Source organism: Neovison vison, chromosome 7, assembly GCF_020171115.1.
Source record: "Neovison vison isolate M4711 chromosome 7, ASM_NN_V1, whole genome shotgun sequence".
Taxonomy (NCBI): domain Eukaryota; kingdom Metazoa; phylum Chordata; class Mammalia; order Carnivora; family Mustelidae; genus Neogale; species Neogale vison.
In genome coordinates this window covers 126,218,729-126,240,597 of record NC_058097.1, presented here as the reverse complement: position 1 = coordinate 126,240,597, position 21,869 = coordinate 126,218,729, and the positions used below count along the sequence as shown (strand labels likewise).

The window sequence follows — 21,869 nt, the reverse complement described above, 5'->3', positions numbered from 1 at the left end:
GTGTCTCTATATACACCATAAAGGAAAATCTTTGCCTTCAAGGAGAGAGTTGACTCCTATAAAAAAATTATCAACTAAATCTGGTCTCCTATTCCAAAAAGGGGCTCTAGTCCTCTCCTGAGAACCTCAATAGAAGCCCAGAGAACTATTATTCTGAGGAGAGCTGATTCTGTACTATGATATTGATAGGACCTTAATTTGAAACTCTCACACAGAGCTCTGAGGGTGAGTGGACTATGGGCTTCCCCAGTCTACTGTCCATTTGTCCCATGACAATGGCATGGCTGGCATGCCTTGTGATGTCCTGGAGTCCCAGGACCTGTAACTCATCCTGGTGCCTGCAGTTGTAGGAGTGTCAGCCTTCCTGAAGACCCCATTGGGAACAATAACAATGATGTCCCATAATTAACCCTGAAATCCTAGAGTTGATTCCCCAATAAAGGCCATCATCATGACTCCAAGATCTCTGAATAGCTCCTTCCCCTCATTCTGATAGGCCTTTCAACAGGTGGTGGCAGATAATGGCCAACCAGGAATGAAGGTCCCTTTGATGGTCTGAATTTTTCTTGTCAAACCCACTGAAATCTTTGGTTCTCTTTTTGCCACCCATTCAGGTTAAATTAACTTCTATTATTTATTTATTTTTTTTTAATTCTCTGCATCCCTGAATTGCTTTGGTTGAATGTCATCAATTAAGTGATGAATAAGAAAAACCCACAGGGAAAAATCTCATTGAACAGGGTCCCTTGTTAGGAAGTAAAATGGCTTATAACAAATTGTTTGGTGACCTGTAAGAACACAACAATGTGAGCTACAGGATCTCTGTGATAGGTGGCAGAATATCCTACAGGTCTCCTTGCCCACTACCAGCAAAGGAGAATGTGGAAGTATGTATGAGAGGAATCTGAGGAGGAGTGGGGGTTGGATTCATAGCACCCCATAACCCAAAAGACCTGAAATAGAACTTCTGAACAAAGCACAGCATACGAGCAAGCCTCCACCACTCTTAGGAACACCTTTCAAAATGAACTCCAATGCATTTCATCTGCCTGGTGTCTGTTTAGACCTGTCTCACTTCTGGCAGTTAGAGGGAGCAGACAAGAATGGGCTGAAATCATTACAAAGTCAGTCAGAAAATATGAAAGAAATAAACATAAGACACTAACACATAAGAGAAGGAACAGAAAGATTTCTGATGAGGCAGAGATAGCCTGAAATATGGGACAGTCACATAGCAGTCAGTGTAATGGTTCTAAGTGATGACTTGTGAGTGTTACTTCCAAGAGCAGTTGGGAAGCACTCTTTAACATTTCTCTGATTAGAAGTTTAAGACATCTAGGGGGGCAGGAGACACTGGATAAATCAATCTTTATTTGTGTGTCTCCAGGCAAGCTAGAAATTAACTACTTTCAGAGGGAGGACTACTAGCATCTTGAGGAATAACTCAGACATTTCCCTGAGGGCTTTAGTCACCTAAGAACACCTTTTGGTGGGAAGGAGACAGTCTCCCTTTATTTTTTGGACCTGAAAATCAGTCTCTCACAAATGATACCAGACTGTCCTATTCCCAGGTAGATGGGAAAGAGTGAGTAGAGCAAAGGAGGAATCAGTGCTGACTAAGCAACTCCCCAGCACAAGGGAGGTGAGACTTGGAGACTCACGGATGATGAGGGTGGCTCACACTGCTATTAGTTTGTGTCTCTACCTGATCAACAAAAAGATGTTTCCTGGTAAACTGGGAGTCCTTGGGCCCTGGGACCTTGACTCAGCCAGAACTTAGGGAGTCACTGACATTCTTAGTCTTATCATAAGAAGGAATTCAAGGATAGACAGGTAGCACAGAAGATGAGTAACAATGAGCAAAGCTTATTAAAGTACACTGGAGATGCAAAAGCAGCTAAGGGAGATTGAGAGAGAGCAAACGGCTGGATTTCTTTTATTGGTCGTTGCTAACTAGGGGTGGAATATTCATTACTTAGGGAGGGAAGCTGAATTTCTAACTTTTTCTTCCTGATTTAGTCAGGGGTTTCTTGTCATGTCATCTGCCATTTTGGATATGTCTGCTTTGATCCAGCTTTTTGTGGAATACTGTTAGGATAGGCTTCTGATCTTCACTAACTGGCCATGACTTCCTTGATGCTGACCTCCAGACATCCTGTTAGAACTTAACTGACTGCCTACTCTACTAAAAACATTTGGTATGGTGTGTAGTTCATTTAATATAAACTATCAGATAATGGAATTGGAAAGAAAAGATTATAATTAGCCTCAGCCTAAGGTTTCTGAACATTATTATTTGGCAAAAGGAAGCTTATAAATGCCTCTACTCATAAGTGTGGTGCTGTTTGTAAGGAAATATAGTTTAAAGGATAGAACAAATTGAGGTAGAGAGAGGAAGAGAGACAGGAAAAAGTGTTCGGAGGCCACTGCTATTTGCCAGTGAGGGAAACTCCATGCTGTACTTCAGTATTGAAGGTGAACCCAGATTTGGCACATTTTCTGAGTTATTATCATAGAATATAGTGAAATACTAGATGGAAAATTTGGGGCGTTGTGAAAATAATAAGGTTGAGAATATGAGATGTCCGTATGTGTATATTGATTAGACACGTAGCGTTTTGGAAGATAAATCCCAGAAATGGGCTACTTGTGTTGATAATTAGACAGTGAAGGGTCCACACTGATTGAACATCTACTGTGAGCCCGTAATTTTTTCATAATTATTTATGAAATAATTTATTATTCTGCTATAACCTTAGCAAAGCAGTTTTGATAGAATGTTATGAAGGATATAGAAATAAATGAATTCATGTATCTTGTAGAAATGTGTGGACAAAGGTATATAAATATGAAATGTGGACTTGGGAAAATAATGTCTATGATATTTGTCTTTTTGATTGTATGATAAAGGGAGCATATGCCATTTTTTTTAAGAGGTCATTCCTGTTTTCTGATTATGTCCTCTGGTGACAGATGTCTCCAGAAATAGTGTCTACAAGCTTTGTTCCAAGACCAGAGGCATCCTGGAGACACTGACAAATAGGTTGGTAAATTACCACATCCAAGATTAAAACTGGTGATAACTGCAAATCAGAAAGTAATAGATGATGCTCTACAGTTGGTCAATATTCAAATCCCTAGTCAACAGTATGGCTCCCTGAAGAAAGGCACCTTCCTACTACCCCTTTGCTATTACGCATTGTACCAAAATTAAGTGACAGAGTTTGGGAAAGACATGATACAATAAAATTCTTTATACCTTTTTTGTACTAAATTATAGAATTATCTCTTAAAGTCTGAGAAATCACTTCTTTGATCTGTCATTTGTACTTATATCTGGATAATTTTCTCTAATTAGAACACATATAGTTATCAAAATAGACATTTAAATGTTATACCTTTCATCTATTTAAACTTTTCAAATGTGCTTTTCTCCATGGAAGTCTCTGGGGTGGGAAACTGTGGAATGATTTTAATTTAAGCCTTCTCCTCCCATGACACATGTGTGAATTACAGAAAACTTAACTATGATGTTCTAAGCACCTCAGTTAGTCTTCAATTTTAAAATTACACTCTTAAAAACAGAGTCACAAAACACCTTTTCTTTTCAATGATGTGAAGCAAATCCCTGTGCTTCAATTAAGAGCAATTGGAGGGAACCGTGATAACAGAAGTCCACCTCCAAGCAGCGTGTAACGAGACGATTAAGAGCTCTGGCGGTTAGCCAGACCGCCAGGCTGTTTTTCATGGCTGTTACTTGACTGACAGTACCTTCATGACATTTGTACCTTGACACCAGAAGTGCTAACAGCTGCAGCACCAGCGGTAGAAAGGCAGGAAAGACCTTTTTCAGCTTTAGTTGCTCTCACAGATTGTCAGCACCCTAAGAGAATAAAGTCTGTGAAAACTGACTCCAGCCTGCTACATTCTTTGTGATGATTTTTGGTGTGGTGACTGAAAAGCAATTTTGTTCCATGACATTGGACTTAGGAGACGTAAGAGTTTTTCCAGAAAGAAGATACATGTGGTAAACATGTGACAAATGGCAGTAACAAGGTTAGGCTGGGAGTTCATGGTTTTGAATGAAATATTTCAATAAAATTCTGGGCTCGGTTATTTGCTACAGACAGCCCTTTTGACCCCAAACTGAGGAAGCCAAAAAAGACTAAAGGACAAAAATTCTAGTTACTTTGAAGTTGGATGGTATTCTTAACTAATAGTGACAGATGCAACACCATGACTTCTGGTGGCTGCTACTTAATTGTAGGGCTTTGGGCTGTCAGGACTGAAAAAGGTCAGAAGACAAGTGCCTGTATGTGAAAAAGGAGTTCAAATGATAAAAGATGAGATGTGGTCTAAGAAAAGTTTATTTTTGGAACTATGCCAGCCCATCTTTGTGCTTGCATTGTTATTCTTGGCACATCAGTGTGTCACTAACATTTGGATATTCTCTTGAGAACGAAGGTCCTAAAGGCATACACTACTGTTTACTATCAGGGAACCACTAGGCATTGACAGGTCTTTTTCATAAATTAAGTTTTTTTTTTTTTTTTTATCATTTTAGTGTCGCTACCATTTTGGTCTTAAAAATATGACTAATTATTTAGCTAAACATAATTAACTTTCCATAATTAAAAGAGAATTTAAGAGACATTATACAACAATTAACTTACTATAAAAAATTTCCTATAGATGTACTGATACTAATAACATATTGGAAGTGTATGTGGATATAGCATAGGAGAAGTATTTTTAATTCCATGATAACAGAGCTGTCTCCATACTTTCCTGAAAACACCATATTTGAAAAGCTGAATATAGAACTTTGTCTTATCTATATTTCAAATAGTCCACATATCCAATGAAAGAATCTTTAAACAGTATGAAAACCCACAAATATGAGAGGTATTTAAGGGAAATAAAATTTATTTCCCTTAATATTAATAGATTTATTTATTATATTATTATATTGTATATATTATTATTATATTAATAGATTTATTAATAACTAAGTGACTTTAAGTAAATAAATCTAAAGGAAACAGGAAAGAAAAAGAAAAATTTATAATCAAGCATAATCCAATCACTGTGTCTACTAAATTCTGTTACCTTCCTGTACATTTTGATGTCTACAGGAGTTAAGAGAACTGTGTAATTTTGTATAGCTGATGAGTGACTAAAATTCAGTATGCCCACTCTGAATTCCAGGGTTCTTACTAATGTAATATTCCTGAATATGCTCAAAAAAACTAAAATATCAGAGTATTTTTCTTTGGGCACTTTGTTGTGATTCATGTCAAAATGGAAACTTCAACTTGTGTTGAGAGACTATAAATACATTGATTAGATATAATAGCATTGCATCACAGTAATTTTAAAAATGTTTGAGAATTAAATACATTCTTTTTTGTTTTGCTTTGCATTTAATTCTCAATTGAGCAATCAGAGTGAGAGAGGCCTTAAAAAAAAGAGCTATGCATCATCCAGAATGTCCACAGGGAAGTCTGCACAATTTTTCCATTTCATTGCTAATGAGTCATTTTCACCTGACTCCTGCTCCCACCACTTCCCACCCTGAAGAGCCAGCTGTCATTTTCCACAGCTGAATAGGTTTGCTACCAGACAGGTGGCAGCAGGGTGGGGAAGAAATTGTGTCAGTGGGATGTAGTTAATCTAGAATTAGGATGATCCACCTGGCGTCATTAAAAAGTGTTTCATAAATGGTTCACTACAATATAAACAACTCTTAAAAATTAAGGTTTTTAATATACTTGGAAAGACAGGAATATTTACCATTAATTGAATATTTGAGCCGTCTTCTACACAGTGCTAGACTAATGAAGTCCATTTAGAAATGACAGCATTTTGTATCCTATTTATAGGAAAAGTGGCTTGAACTGTGCTATGTGCTATTCTGGATCCTCCTGTGTGCTTTAGTCTCTCTGAAAAAAAAAGAAAATGTGTCTTCACATCAGTAAAGCCAGGTTGAAGCTTCAGTGGTTTAATATACTAGGAAATAAGACAAAAGTTAAAGGAGGATGTGAGGTTAAGAAATTGTGACACTTAGTTTTACGTGTCATCATCTTAACTGGCCGCAGGGTGGCCAGACATTTGGTCCTTCTGGATGTGTCTGTGAGTATGTTTCCAGATCCAATCAACTGAATCTCTGAATAGAACAGAAAAGCTAACTTTCTAGTGAGTAAGAGGGGATTCCTCTTATCTTCCTGTTCAAACATCAATTTTCCCCTGCCTTCCGACTTGAACTGAAACATGAGCTTTTCTTGGGTTTGAGACCAGGACCTGCCAACTTTTAAACTGTATCTGTAACCGTTGGTTCTCCTGGTTCTCTGGCTTTTAGAATTAGACTGGAACTATACTACACAGCTCTCCTGCACCTCTACATTGCTGATGTATCAGTCTCCATATTTACATTTCCCATTAGCCCAATTTCTGGTAGTATAATTATAAACATATAAATATATCCTTATTAGTTCTGATTCTCTGAAGAACACTTATACAGAGAGGGTATATAAATAAATAAATAAATAAATACATGTCTCCTCCATCTTAATATATATAATATTAATATACTATAATTAATTATAGTATATTAATATTGTAATTATATTATAGATATATATCTATAATAGAATTATATTAATAATTTTATTGAGTCTCTGAGTAGTAAGTTATGTGATCAAACTCGGGAATTCCATGTCCACTCATCCACTGATGTACCTCTTTGTTGTTAAGTGTAGCCATTGGTCCTATGCAATCTTAAGGTCTTTGTCATGGTTTGAACATCTGGTAACTTCTTTGAGAGTGGTGGAGGCTGCAGAACTTAGGACAAGAAAAAGAAACCCATACCTAAAATATACGTAGATTCTAGTGAAGGAGAATTCCTTCACTTCCAGGTTGCAAGGATACCAACATAACACGATAACTTGTTACCATGCAGCTGATTAAAGTCCTCATAGAGTAGGGCCAAACTGATGGCAGTGGGTGGGCTTAACATAGTTAGGGCATTCTACAGTGGTAGTAGTTGGATCAGCTTTATTGAGTGAGGGCTCATGTTATTGGACCTAAACCTAACCTCTGTCTTTGACAAGTTTTCCACTCTGTTCATGAGTCTGCATGCTAATACTAGACTGGCTGATAACAGGGCCAAGACATTCTGTGTATTTGTTTGTGTGCTTGTTTATAATGTTTGTATTTGTTTTATAATGTCTTTTCCTAGTGGATGGTAGCATAGCCAACCCCATGTATGGTAAACATACCTTAACACAATATCACAGACTGGGTGGCTTAAACAATAGAGGTATATTTTCTAACAGTTGTGGAGGCTAGAAGGTCAACATCAAAGTATTTCTAGGTTTGATTTCTCCTAATGCTCTCTTCTTGGCTTGCAGATGATCATCTACTCTCTGTGTCTTCACAAGGTTATCACTCTCTCTATGAATGTTTCTAGTTTAAATTTCCTCTTTTTTTTAAGATTTTATTTATTTATCTGACAGACAGAGACACAAGCTGGCAGAGAAGCAGGCAGAGAGAGAGTGGGGAGCAGGCTCCCCACTAAGCAGAGAGCCCAATAATGCAGGGCTCAATCCCCAGACCCTGGATCATGACCCAAGCCGAAGGCAGAGGCTTTAATCCACTGAACCACTGAGGCACTGCTCCTCTTCTTTTTTTAAATATTTATGTATTTATTTATTTAAGAGAGAAAGAGAGAGAGAGAATGTGAGCGGGGGACAGGCAGAGGGATAGAGAGAGAATCTCAAGCAGACTCCCTGCTGAGCACAGAGCCCCGACATGGGGCTCAATCTCAAGTCCTTGAGGTCATGACCCAAGTTGTAACCAGTCATATGCTCAACTGACTGAGCCACCCAAGTACCCCATCAAATTCTTACAAGGACACCATTTATATTAGATTAGGTCTACCTAAAGACCTCATTTTAATTAATTACCTCTTTAAGACCTTATCTCCAAATATGGTTACATTTTGAGGTACTGGGGATTAGGACTTCAATGTGAGTTTTGGAGGGGCACAATTCAGCCCATAACACTAATCTTCTAATCGTATGCCTCCCAGTCCCTGAACAATGAATCAAGCCATTTGCCACTGTCCACTGCCATTTTATGTGTTCTTATCCTAGGTTATTTCTCTTTCAACAGCGGGTTATAAGGACTTTTATTTTCCCTTTGTGCAAACCCAAAATCTATGTTAAAATGACAAAAAATCAGCAGACTCATGTAAGATAAATTCATGGTGACCAAAGGTGAGTGAAGCAGGATTATGAATAATGAGACAACTCACCTCCTTTTGGGTTAAATCACCCAGGATTTCGGGGCAAGTTTTGATCTTCTTTAAAAGAAATGAAGAAAAAAGATAGCTTGGCAAAGGCCATAACCTTTTACAAGATACAACTCGAGATATATAGCAACTAACATATGTAAAACTGAGTTTAGAAAGAACTTCCTCATCTATTATTGAAAATTTTATTGTAAGCATTTGAGTAGACAGGGAATCTGACATCATTTTTTCCATTCTAAAGCATTAGCTCAGAAATGTTAAATTACTTTCTAAAAATCTAAGAGTGGCAGAAGCTTGAGGAAATCTGACTGATTCCAGATGTAGCAGTTTCTTCACTACAACACACTGTCTTAAAAGACAGGTATGAGTTTGCTGAGAAGACAAGAGTGAAATATGAGAATCAAACTGGAGGAGGGAATTAAAAAGAAAATAAGAAAAAAAAAATAAGAACCATAACACTGTCATTCATTACAATTTCTTATTTTGCTACATCAATTCATAATTAAAGGGAGAAGTAATAATTAGTGATATTTATTAAATGTGTATTATATGGCATGCATATTGGTAAGCTTATGTGCATTATTTCATTTATGAAATAAATGTTCATTATTTCATAATGTTCATTATTTCATAATTTCATGAAATAGGAAACAAAAATGATGCACCATGTCTTCACTAAGAAGTAATAAAAATAATGGGACACCGAATTCTGACTCCCAAGTAATTCTTCCTAATGAAAGCCCATACTGAAAGAAACATAATGGTTTACATTCTTAAGCAAGTTTTTGCTGTTTACTCTTACAAACTTTAAGGAAAAAAAAAATCAGTTTTCTTTTTTTTTTTTTAAATTCTGTGCTCTAAGGGATAGAGTAGAAATGTATAATTGTCACATGTTAAGAAAAGAAGGAAGGGAAAACAAAGGAAGGGGAAAAAAGCAAAGCAATTAGGAGGGAAGGCAGGCAGGAGAAAAGTAGAGATAAAAGACGTGAAAAGGAAACAAATGTGTAATCCCTCTGTTCATAATTCCTCACAAAAATAGACATTTTTACTTGTTAAAAACACATTAATTGGGTTTTTATTTGTTTGGTTTGGTTTTATTTTAAGCCTTCTTTCTGGTTATACAATTCAACCTTGGCTTCATTTTTTTTTAAGATTTTATTTATTTATTTGACATACAGAGATCACAAGTTGACAGAAAGGCAGGGAGAGAGAGAGGAAGGGAAGCAGGCTCCCTGCTGAGCAGAGAGCCCAATGTGGGGCTCGATCCCAGGACCCTGAGATCATGACCCGAGCCAAAAGCAGAGGCTTTAAACCACTGAGCCACCCAGGCGCCCGAATGATTGGGTTTTGAAGTGAATTTAGAATATATTATGTTTCTTCACATAGTGTTTGTTGTACATGTGGTGTGAAATTGAAAAAAAATAATAATTTACTGTGACTAAAAAAAAGTGATTTGTGTACTACAGGGATATTTAGAATTTGGACTTGATGTCAGAAATGCAAGGCAGGATTAAAGAAAATCACTGGTTAACTGATATGAAATTACTGATACTCCACCATGACAATTTTAATGGAACCACATCTCTTGTGGTTCCAACTAATATAAAAAAGAACCATAAAGATCAATAAATTTTAGTCATGAAGACCACAAGCAACTGAAATACTTTTTCTCAATCTAATCATGAACTATGAAAGATAGGTTTCCTTTAACTTTTGGTAGAATCTTAACATGGAATCTCAGTTAATGGCCTTCAGTTACCTTGAAATCAGCAAACTAATATTTCAAAACTTGTATTCCAGTTTAGTTATTTGAAATAGAGTATATTATATATATGGGTAGCTTTGCTCTGGTTTTGATGTGGGCACATTCATAAATCTATCAAAAAGTAAATTTAGGAAAATACAATTTTCATTGAGTAGAAAATTTCATTGGAACAGTGAACTTCATTAGAAATAAAAAGAACATGGATGACCTCATACATGTAAATTCCTTGCAGGTAACCAAACAAGGTGTACTTATATAATTTTCAAATGTGTTTAAAATGTAAGTCACTTATAAGATTTAAATTACCAATACATATTGCAAATTTCTTAAATCAAGGGAATAATAAAGATAATTTAACATTGTAAATGTTAGGTATGGTGTATAATTATTATAAAAAAAAACTTCTAAAAAACCTGAAATATAGGTATAAGTTAATGTGTTAACTGTTTTTTCTTTTATTTCAGCCTTTTAAAAAGTTTTTTTATTTAAATTTCATCTGGTCAACACACAGTGAAATATTAGTTTCAGGGGTAAAGTTTAGTGATTCAACACTTATATACAGCATCCAGTGTTCATTAATATGAGTACCCTCCTTAACCAATAATCCATTTAGTCCATTCTCTACCCACAACCCTCCCACTGACCTTCAGTCTGTTCTCTATAGTTAAGAGTCTGTTTCCTGGCTTGCCTCTCTCTCTCTTTTTAAAGATTTTATTTATTTATTTATTTGTCAGAGAGAGAGAGAGAGCACAAGCAGGTGGAGTAGCAGGCAGAAGCAGAAGCAGGCTTCCCACTGAGCAAGGAGCCCAATGTGGGGCTCTATCTCAGGACTCTGGACCTGAGTCAAAGGCAAACACTTAACCCACTGAGCCATTCAGGCATCCATCTTTTTTATTCTTAAAAAAAAAAAAAAAGAATCTTAAATTCCACATATGAGTGAAATAATACAGTATTGTCTTTCTCTGATTGACTTATTTTGCTTAGCATACTTCTCCCTAGTTTCATCCATGTCATTGCAAATGGCAAGATTTAATTCTTCTGTTATAGCTGAGTAATATTCCATTGTATATATAAACCACATCTTCTTTATCCGTTCATCAGTCCATGGATATTTTATAATGGATTTATATAATGGATATTTTATAATGCTGCTAAAAACATCAGGGTATATGTATCCCTTAGAAAAGCACTATTTTTTTATTATTTGAGTAAATACACTTTGTATTATTTGAGTAAATATGATTGCAAGATCATAGAGTAGTGCTTTTGACTTTTTAAGGAAACTTCACGCTGTTTTTCAGAGTGGCTGCACCAGTCTGCATTCCCACCAACAGTGCATGAGGGTTCCCTCTTCATTACATTCTTACCAACACATATTTCTTGTGTTTTTTTTATTTTATCCATTCTGATAGGTATGAGATGCTATCTCATTATGGTTTTGATTTGTATTACCCTGAAGTTGAGTGATGTCGAGCATCTTTTTATGTGTCTATATGTCTACTTTGTAGAAATATCTGTTCATGTTTTCTATCCATTTTTTAACTGGATTATTTGTTTTTTACGTGTTGAGTTTTATAAGTTCTTAAATATTTTGGATACAAACCTTCTATCATATCTGTCATTTACAAATATCTTCTTCATTGGGTAACTTTTTAGTTTTGATGATTGTTTCCTTCACTGTGCAGAAGCTTTTTATTTTGATGAAGTCCCAATGGTTTACTTTCGCTTTTGTTTCCCCTGCCTCAGGACCGAATCTAGTAAGAAATTCCTATGGCTGATGTCCAAGAGGTTACTACTTGTGTTCTTTTTTAGGATTTTTATGGTTTCCTATCTCACACTTGTGTCTTTCATTCATTTTGAATTTATTTTGCATACGGTGTTAGAAAGTGGTCCAGTTTCATTCTTTTGCATATTGCTGTCCAGTTTTCCAAGCACCATTTGTTGAAGAGACTTGTCATTTTTCCACTGGATATTATTTTCTGCTTTGTCAAAGATTAATTGACTATATAGTTACGGCTTTATTTCTGGACTTTCTATTTTCTATTTTGTTCTATTGATCTATGTCTATGCTTGTGCCGTACCATACTGTTGTGATCACTACAGGTTTGTAATATACCTTAAAGTCCAGAATTGTGATGCCTCCAGCTTTGCTTTTCTTTTTCAAGGCACCTTTGGGTATTCAGGGTCTTTTGTGTTTCTAAACAAATTGTAGGGTTGTTTACCCCAACTCTCTGAAAAATGCTAGTGATATTTTGACAGGGATTGCACTAAATATGTAGACTGCAGGGCGCCTGGGTGGCTCAGATGGTTAAGCCTCTGCTTTCAGCTCAGGTCATGATCCCAGAGTCCTGGGATCAAGTTCTGTATCAGGCTCCTTGCTCAGCAGGGAGCCTGCTCCTCCCTCTCCCTCTGCTGCTCCCCCTGCTTGTGTGTGCTCTCTTTCTCTCTCTGTCAAATAAATAAATAAAATCTTTAAAAAATAAACAAATATGTAGATAGCCTTGGGTAGTATATACATTTTAACAATATTTGTTCTTCTAATCCATGAGCATGTAATGTCTTTCCATTTCTTTCTCTTATCTTTAATTTCTTCCATCAGTGTTTTATAGTTTTCAGAGTACAGATCTTTTACCTCTTTGGTTAGGTTTATTCCTAGGTGTCTTACAGTTTTTGGTGTGATCATAGATGGGAATAATTCTTTGATTTCTCTTTGTGCTGCTTCATTATTGGTGTATGGCAATGTCACAGATTTCTGTACACTGATTTATATCTTGCAACTTTACTGAACTCATTTTCAGGTCTAGCAATTCTTTGGTGGAAACTTTGGGTTTTCTATATAAGGCATAATGTCATCTGCAAATAGTGAATGTTTGACTTCTTTGCTGATTTGGAAGCCTTCTATTTCTTTTTGTTGTCTGAGGCTGAGTACTATGTTAAATAACAGTGGTTAGAATGTACACCCCTTCATTCTTCCTGACTAGAGAGGAAGTTTGCTTACTTGTTTGTTTGTTTTTTCCCATTAAGAATGATATTAGTTGTGGGTTTTCATATATGACCTTTATGATATTGAGGGATGTTCCCTCTATCCTTGCTTTGTTGAGGTTTTTTTTCCATGAAGGGATGTTGTACTTTGTCAAAGGTTTTTTCTTCATCTCTTCAGAGGATCATATGATTCTTATCCTATTTTTATTAATATGGTGTATCATGTTGATTTATTTGCAAATATGGAACTACCTTTTAGCCCAGGAATAAATCCCACTTGACTGTGGTGAATGCTTCTTTTAATGTACTTTTGGATTTGATTTGCTAGTATTTTGTTGAAAATTTTTACATACATGTTTATTAGAGATATTGGCCTGTAGTTCTCATTTTTAGTGGAGTCTTTGGTTTTGGAATCATGGTAATGCTGACTTCATAGGGTGAGCTTGGAAATGTTCCTTCCATTTCTAATTTTTGGAAGTTTGAGAAAAATGAGTATTAACTTTTCTTTAAAATTTTGGTAGAATTTACCTGGGAAGCAGTTTGGTCCTGGACTTTTGTTTGTTGGGATATTTTTTATTACTGATAAATTCTTTGCTGGTTATCAGTTTGTTCAAATTATCTATATCTTCCAGTTTCAATTTTAGTAGATTATATGTCTAGGAATTTATTCATTTCTTCCAGGTTGTCCAATTTATATAGTTTTTCATAATACACTCTTATATTCCTTTGTATTTCTGTATTGTCATTTCTCCTCTCTTCTTTGTGATTTTATTTATTTAGGTACTTACTCTTCTCTTTTTAATAAGTCTGGGTAGTGGTTTATCAGTTAATTTTTTTCAAAGAACTAGCTCCTGTTTTCATTGATAAGGTCTACTGTTTACAAACTAGTTTTTGTTCTTGGTAACTCTATTTCTCTTTCTATTCTGAATGATGGCCTTGCTGGATAGAGTATTCTTGTCTATAGATTTGCTATCTTTTAGCGTGCCAAGTTTTCTGTGGAGACATCTACTGCTAACCTTGTGGGTATTCCCTTGTAAGTAAGGGACTTCCTTTGTATTGCTCCTTTTAGATTTTTTTCTTTATTACTATATTTTGCAAATTTAACTATAATATGGCTTGGGGTTAACCTGCTTTTGTTCATTTTGATGAGAGTTCTTTGTGTCTTCTGGATCTGGATGTTTGTTTCCTTCCCCAGATTAGGAAGTTTTTAGTGATTCTTTCCTCAAATAAACCTTCCCTCTTTTTCTTGCTTCATCTTCTGAGAGTCTTGTGATACAAATTTTATTACATTTGCTGGAGTCACTGAGTTCCCTAAGTCTACGCTTGTTAAGTATCGTTCTTTCTTTTGTTCAGTTTCATTATTTTTCATAAGTCTATCTTCTATATCACTTATTCATTCTTCTGCTTCTTCCACCCTTGTGGTTATAACATCCTATCAGTTTGGAATCTCAGATATTGCATTTTTCATTTCAGCCTTACTCTTTGTTTGGGTTTTTTTTTTTTTAGCTCTTTTCTCTCTGTGGTAAGGGTGTTCCTGATGTCTTCCATGCTCTTTTCAAGCCCAGTGTATATCCTTATGATGTTGCTTTAAATTCTGCATCAGGCATATTGTTTTTATCTGTTTCAATTAGATCTCTGGCCATGAACTTTGCTTATTTTTCTTTTGGGATGAATTACTCCATCTTGGTATTTTGTCTAGTTCTCTGTCTTCTTCTCTGTGTTAGAAAAACCTGTTATGTTTCCTACTCCTCTGAGCAATGTCTTTATGAAGAAGAGGCCATATTCTGTTCAGGGTCTGGAACACCAGGAAGGGTCTCTGGTGTGCGCTATGTGTACTCAGCCGCTGTGTTTTAACTGTCTATCCCTCAGGTCAGTCATCTGTAGCAATTGGACAATGTTTAGAACTTGATCAGAGTGTGGTGAGTTTTCATTGTCTATGCTCTGGTCTGCTTGTTAAATGACACCTGATGCTATTTCCATTAGAACTGAAGCTTTGCAGAACTGTCTGAGCAATAGATGTGATACATGTGGGGGTTCATGCTGGTCTTCTGTGGAAGGAGCCTGCTGCACTGGTCCTTAGGCACACCTGCCTGAGATAAGCAGTACCAGAGGAACACAAGGGAATAGAATTTAGTGTAAGCTGGTTAGGCAGCCAGTGTTGGCACTGTGCTGTTTACTGGCATTGGTTTATGCTGAGGGGTGAGAGAGGGATGTCACTATTCAGTTCATTTGTTTCTGGAGAGTGGAGTTCATTCTTTCTGCTCTCAGGGAAGTCTCCCAGAGTGAATAATTGCCTTTCATGTGTCCTAGGCATTTTTCAGATTGCTCTTTTTACACAGTCTGTCTCCAGGTTGCTTACCTTCCTGGAGCAGCACAGTACACTTTGGGTTGTATCCCAGCCAAGACTGCTGACTTTTAAAACTATAGACCTTAAGGACCCAGTGTGGCAAGGACCTGCACTCATTTTCTGGAGGAGGGTCTTGCCTCACTGGGACTGATGAAGTTTGATCCAGTGGAGTGGTTACACCAGAGTGCTGGGGAATGGGATTTGGAATAAAGCAGGTTAAATACCCAGTGTCCAAGTTAGCCACCCCTAGCAAGTGTATCTACATCTATGCTAAGAGGGAGGGAAAGTGAAATGGTGCTCACCAGCTCCTTTGTTCCAAGAAAGTCAATTACACCTCTCACAGATGTACTCCAAGAAGCAGGAGCAATACCCCTGAGTCGAGCCCACCTCCATCGCCACCCTCCATCGTGTGCTCTAGGCAATCCTCAGACTGCATCATCTGTCTCAGGATTACTTGTCTGCTTTCTGTCCAGGAGTAGGGCAGCACCCTAAGGGTTCTTTTCCAGAAAAGCCCATTGACCTCTAAAACTCCAGTCTTGTGGTGTCTGGGTGGCTCAGTCAGTTAAACATCTGCCTTCAGCACAGGTCGTGATCCCAGGGTTCTGGGATTGAACCCCATGTCCTGCTTCTTCCTTTCCCTCTGCCTGCCACTCCCCCTGCCTGTGCTCACTCTCTCTCTCTCTGTCAAATAAATAAATACAATCTTAGACAAACAAACAAACAAAAAAAAAAAAAAGAAGAAGAAAGAGGAGGAGAAGAAGAAGGAGAAGGAGAAGAAGAAGAAGAAGAAGAAGAAGAAGAAGAAGAAGAAGAAGAAACTCCAGTCTTTGAGACCCACTGATTCCAAAAACTCACAAAAATCATTCCCTCACATTTTCCCAGTCAGCTGGGCTTTGTTGAAGTGTATCCCTTGTGCATATTCCTGTGCACTCCTTTCTCTCTTTTCCCTCTCTCTATGGCCAGGGCTCTCTCACTTCCACAACACCTATGAACCATTTCTCCCCCAAACCACATCTCTCTACTTCCTACCTTCCTTGATGTGGCTTTTTTCTCCCTCTAGTTGTGCAGGTTGTTCTGTCAGTCCTCAGGTCAATTTCATAGATGTTCAGAATGATTTGATAGTTATCTCTCTCTGTTTGAGGGTTGAGGCAAGCCTAGGGTCCTCCTGCTATGCCACTAGTTTAGCTCTACCAACCTATTTCAGCTTTCTTGAATTATAATTGACATAAAAAATTGTAAGATATTAAATGCACTGTGATTATTTGATGTACAGATATATCATGAAAGAGTTCCCCCATCTAGTTAACATTTATTTATTTATTTATTGTGAGAATATTTGAACTTTACTGTCTCAGAAAATTTCAATTATACAGTAGTGTTATCAACAGTAGTCACTGTGTTTTACTTTAGATCCTCAGATTTTTTTTATCTTATAGTCAAAAGTGTATACTTTTTGACAAATGTCTCCTTTTATCTCTTATCCTCTAGCCCCTGACAACCACTTTTTGACTCTGTTTCTCTTTAATTAATTGAAGAGTTGCTCTTCCATTAACTTTGGATTTAGTTTGTTCCTTTTCTAGTTCCTTGAAGGTAAAGTTAGATTGGTTATTTAAAATCTTCCTTTTTCCTTAATGCAGATTTTTCTTTTCTTTTCTTCTTTTCTTTCTTTATTATCTTTTTCTTTTGTTGTTTTTTCTTTTCTTCCTTTTTTTTTTTGCAATGCACTTCCCTCTTAGAATTGCTTTTATTGCATCCCATAAATTCTAATATGTTGCATTTCCATTTTTATTTATCTTAAGATTTTTTTTTTATTATTTGATTTCTTCTTTAACCTATTTGCTGTCCAGGACCATGTTGCTTAAGCCCCTTGTATTCATGAATCTTCCAGTTTTCATCTTGTATTTGATTTTGATTTTCATACCACCATGGTCAGAAAAATTACTTGGTATGATTCTAATACTCTTAAAGTTATTGTCTAATGTTGTCTAACCTATTTCTATTTTTTTTAATTTTTTTTAAGATTTTGTTTATTTGTTTGACAGAGAGAGCACACAAATAGGCAGAGAGGCAGATAGAGGGAGAAGGAGAAGCAGGATCTCTGCCGAGCAGGGAGCCTGATGCGGGGCGTGATCCCAAAATCCTGGGATCATGACCTGAGCTCAGGCACTTAACCTATTGAGCCACCCAGGTGCCCAGCCTATTTCTATTCTTAAAAAAGTTCCAGGAATTCATAAGAAGAATGTGTATTCCTCTGTTGTTGGAGGAAATGTTAAGACTGTCTGCTCTGATGTGTAGTTTAACTTCATTGCTTGCTTATTGGCGTCCTGTGTGTATTATGTGTTAAATGTTTGAACCTATTAAAACCCATGAAAATTGGATTAAAGTGATGTTCATCTCTGTTTATTATAAAATATAAATTATAGAGGAAAATTAAGCCTGGAAAGCAATGACTAAATAGATATCTAGTGTTTAAAGTGTTATATCTATGTGTTGATATGGTTAGCCACTATAACAGTATATAGTCATTTCCTATATAACTAAATAGAGCCTGCTTTTTAACAGGTGACCTTCAAGGATTGCTATTTAGTGCCACTCAAGATCTACTAGCATCATTTTTGCATGACTACTGCAAAAGGATATCTTAACAGATCAGTTCCTTTTTGAAGTTTATAACTTGGACCCTGTTTTCAGAAAGAAGGTACAGTTCATTTTTTTTATTAATCTGTCTTTACAGTTGAAAAGAATGTTGAAGGGGAAAAAATACATAAAACCTGTGTGTATCATTCATGAAACTCCTTAGCGCAATATATTAAAGTCAATATTTTATATACTGAAAAGCAGAAAGTGTTCTATCTTTAAATTGAAAAAAAAAACTTGATTGTATCATTTAAACACACTCTACAAATATTCTGGAGATAATATTAATGAAAAGTGGTAAAATATTTTGTCTTTATTAAACGTATGGTTTTATATGAGCATGGCAAGAACATGAAGATTGTGTTAAATCGTTTGAAACAAAAAGACAATCAGTCCTCTGATGTACCCTCCTCTATTTCTTTCTCAACAAATATATACTATGCTAATGAATAGATTTTGTTTGTTTTGATAACGAGTTTGAAGACAGTGCTTAACCTGTATAAACAGGAAGTCATGGCAGAATGAGTTTGAGTCATCCCCACTTTCTTAGGACATCTTTTGAATGAAAGTGATTACTACAATGTTTTCTCAGCAGCTCCACATTCTTATATACTTATTCAGCAACCCAAATCATTAAATAATAAATGCATCTTCCTGGATCTAAGAGTACTTTAAAATTAATACATTAAAATATTTTAGAATACATGATCAGATCCATGTTTAATATTTATGAGTAAGTGGACATCAATAGATCATCTCAAGTTAAATCCAACATGTACTGCTTAACTATAATATTTGTGATGTATCTTTAGATAATCAACCAAATAGATCAATTCATTTTACATAGAATTATTTACCTCTGTATTCTAATTATTTATAAATATTGACAATATCATAACTAATTTCAAGGCTTCTATATAACTCTCCTCTAATTTGTTAGGTAAGTTTAAATTAATTGATTTAAAATATTAGAATGTATTTTTACTCAGTTTATTCTATGTTTTCAGTATCTTCAGTCTTAAAAATTGGAGTTAAAGAAAGAAAGTGATCAAATCTGAATCTGAGAATAGTTCTGAAGGAGAAAGTAAGGGTCAGCAGTTTGGCCAGGACTTTCTATAAGTCAGGCCCAAATTCTGGAAAGTAACTGCAGAAAATTTTACATATGAAATGTTTTTCTTTCACTCTATTAAATGATATCAGCTTTTCATTTTTATTGAAGGCCCTTATTGAAGGCTCATACAATATGAGGTGTCCTTAGATTAATTTTGTGGAGTAAAGCAACCATGAATTTGATATTTTTCCAAAGACTAGGAAACAAGAGGAGAAAAAAGATAAAGAAGTGGGTAGAAATTCTCTGATAGTGAAACTCCAAACCATGGGTAAAGAATAGTTTGCCATAAATTAGTGCATTGCTACATTCCAATATTAGGCAGATTTTTCAGCCAAATTTTGCCATCATAGTTCTATTTGTAACAATAAGAATGATCTCAGAATAGGTTACATATACAAAATAAAATTAAAACAATCACCTTTTTTTTTCTATTTACAAATTACATGGACACATTTTGGAAGGTATATAAAGCATTTTGTCCTTAACTCTTAATCACAAGAATGTCTTAAGAAAGACAACTGAACACAGCATAGCAGCTGTAGGTAAGAGTATTTTGGGTCTAATTCTCACTTCCAGATGGATGATTGATATGCAGTTTAGATTTATGGTAGACATATCAGCAGATGGAAATAGAGTGGAGTAAATGTATTTCCCACCTGTGAACTGGTGTGCTCTATCAATTACCAGCTGAATTGTATTAAATTCAAGTAACTGAACAGAACTCTAATTAATTTTTGAGAGGAGAGTTTTTGTCAAGCTATTAATAAATCCAGGTTTCAAGTTGACAATATAGAGCTTATTTAACTGTGCAGGGAACCTATGGTTGCAGGTTTGGCATAGCACAGTTCACTCTTGTTAAGTCACTTTTGTTATTACTCTGCCCAACTAATTGAAAAGCACAGTGGTAGAATAGGAAGAAATTGAAACAAATGAGACAGACTGAGCACTCCAAAAAGACTTAAGTGAATTAGAATTGATGAATCTGATGAGAGTGGATTCATGGTGTCACTTTAAATAAAGCCCCATTTTATTCATGTACTTGCACCTCATCTGTCTCTACAACTACTAAAAACATCCAGGGGAAACACTGACAGTTTTATCTTGACATAATCAACTAAATTCCTGCCATAATAAGAGGCAACATATATTAAAAGCGGTCCTGAGTTTATCCTCTGAGAATGAGATATTTCACTCAATAACTTACACCACTTTTATCGAATAGGCATTGGCTTAGCTCCAAAAGAGCTTCATTCCATTAAAGAAGAGTCTGAGTGGCTCTAGGTTTATAGATTTTCAGAATTGGCAGAATTCTGATCATCTATTTTAAACAAATATCTATTCCTTACTCTCAATATATGCAATCCTAGAGTACTACAGCTAATAAAAATAGTGGGACGCTCTTTCACTTTCAAAAATGGGAATTTAATTTTTATCATAATGGTCTTAACAATTACATCACAATTTGAAAGGGGAAAAAGCAACCTTTTCATATATATTAGTTGCTACAGGTGTATTGTGTATATTAACAGTACTGCTACATGTTATGCATCCAGAACTGACAATTGAAAATAATGGGGAAAGTCCATGGAGATTATTTTTGGTGAATATTTGAAATTTTTAAACAACTGGATAGTCCTTCAGGGTTAGTGTGTCAAAATCAATGTGAATGTAGATTTTTAATTGCAAATAAGGAAGATGGAACAGTTCCTTCCAAAACTGTTATTCAATAATAAAATTTTTATTTTGAAGTATTTGTTATAAACATTGGTATTTTGCCATTTATAAATAATATTATTTTTATATACTATTTTATTTTGTAAACTATTAAATACTCTACTTGTAGTTTTTTGTCTTTCAGAAGATACTATTTTGAAATCTTTTATAGGAACACTTGCTATATAAAGTATACAAAAATATTTTAATATGTGAACTGAAAAAGAATGACTTAAGTAATTTCTCACTTGGCATGAAATATTATATAATATGTAGTTGTATGAATGACTTAAATAACATTATCTCTCTCTACCTGCTAGTGGTAGAGGTGGGAGGGGGTGATTTGAGTTGACTACCAAGGGCTTCTATTTAATATCAGTATATTCATAGAAGACACAGTGAATTACTATTTTTCAAGTTGGAATTCCTAAAAATATGAAAGAAAACTGAGTTTTCCCAAAGCAAGAAGAAAGAAAAAAGAGTAATAAATTTTGATGTGAAAATATTCCAGACTGCCTGTTTCATAGTGCATAAACCTTTGCAACCAGGATGCAAGGCATTCATACACTCTAAACATTCAAACACTTTGACTGGTGTGAATATATGCAAAATACCTCATACATGATACTTGTCCAGTAAACAATAACTTTTTATTGAATATTTCTTTAGTGGAGAGAATTAACAGAAACAGAGAAAATGCTGACATTTAGGCTATGTCATACTTTCCTATACTTTCAAATTTTAAGGAAGACTGAGTGTGGAAAACAAAACAAAACAAAAAAGATTTTTCTGGAGCATTTTTCAAATACAAGAAAGTTTCTGTCTAATCTTGCTTATATACCAACAATTGAAACCCTTAGCCTGAGTGCTCAGCCACCTGAACACTTCAAATCTATCCTACAAAATATGAAAAGCTCTTTCTGTACCAGTAAATATCTGAAATTCTGAAACTCGGTTGGTCTCTCTGTATACAGGGTGAATCCCAGACAGACATTGATTAATG

The 21,869-nt window shown here is 35.5% G+C and overlaps 1 protein-coding gene across 2 annotated transcripts in view; it reads left to right on the top strand.

Annotated features, from left to right (window-relative positions):
• Nucleotides 1–21,869, top strand: part of CNTN5 (contactin 5) — a 1,378,465-nt gene that overhangs the window by 327,353 nt on the left and 1,029,243 nt on the right. For both annotated transcript variants that reach the window (XM_044258257.1, XM_044258256.1), the window contains one exon: nt 17,968–18,103. The gene's annotated coding sequence lies outside the window, so the exon portion shown is untranslated. The remainder of the gene's footprint in view (nt 1–17,967; nt 18,104–21,869) is intronic.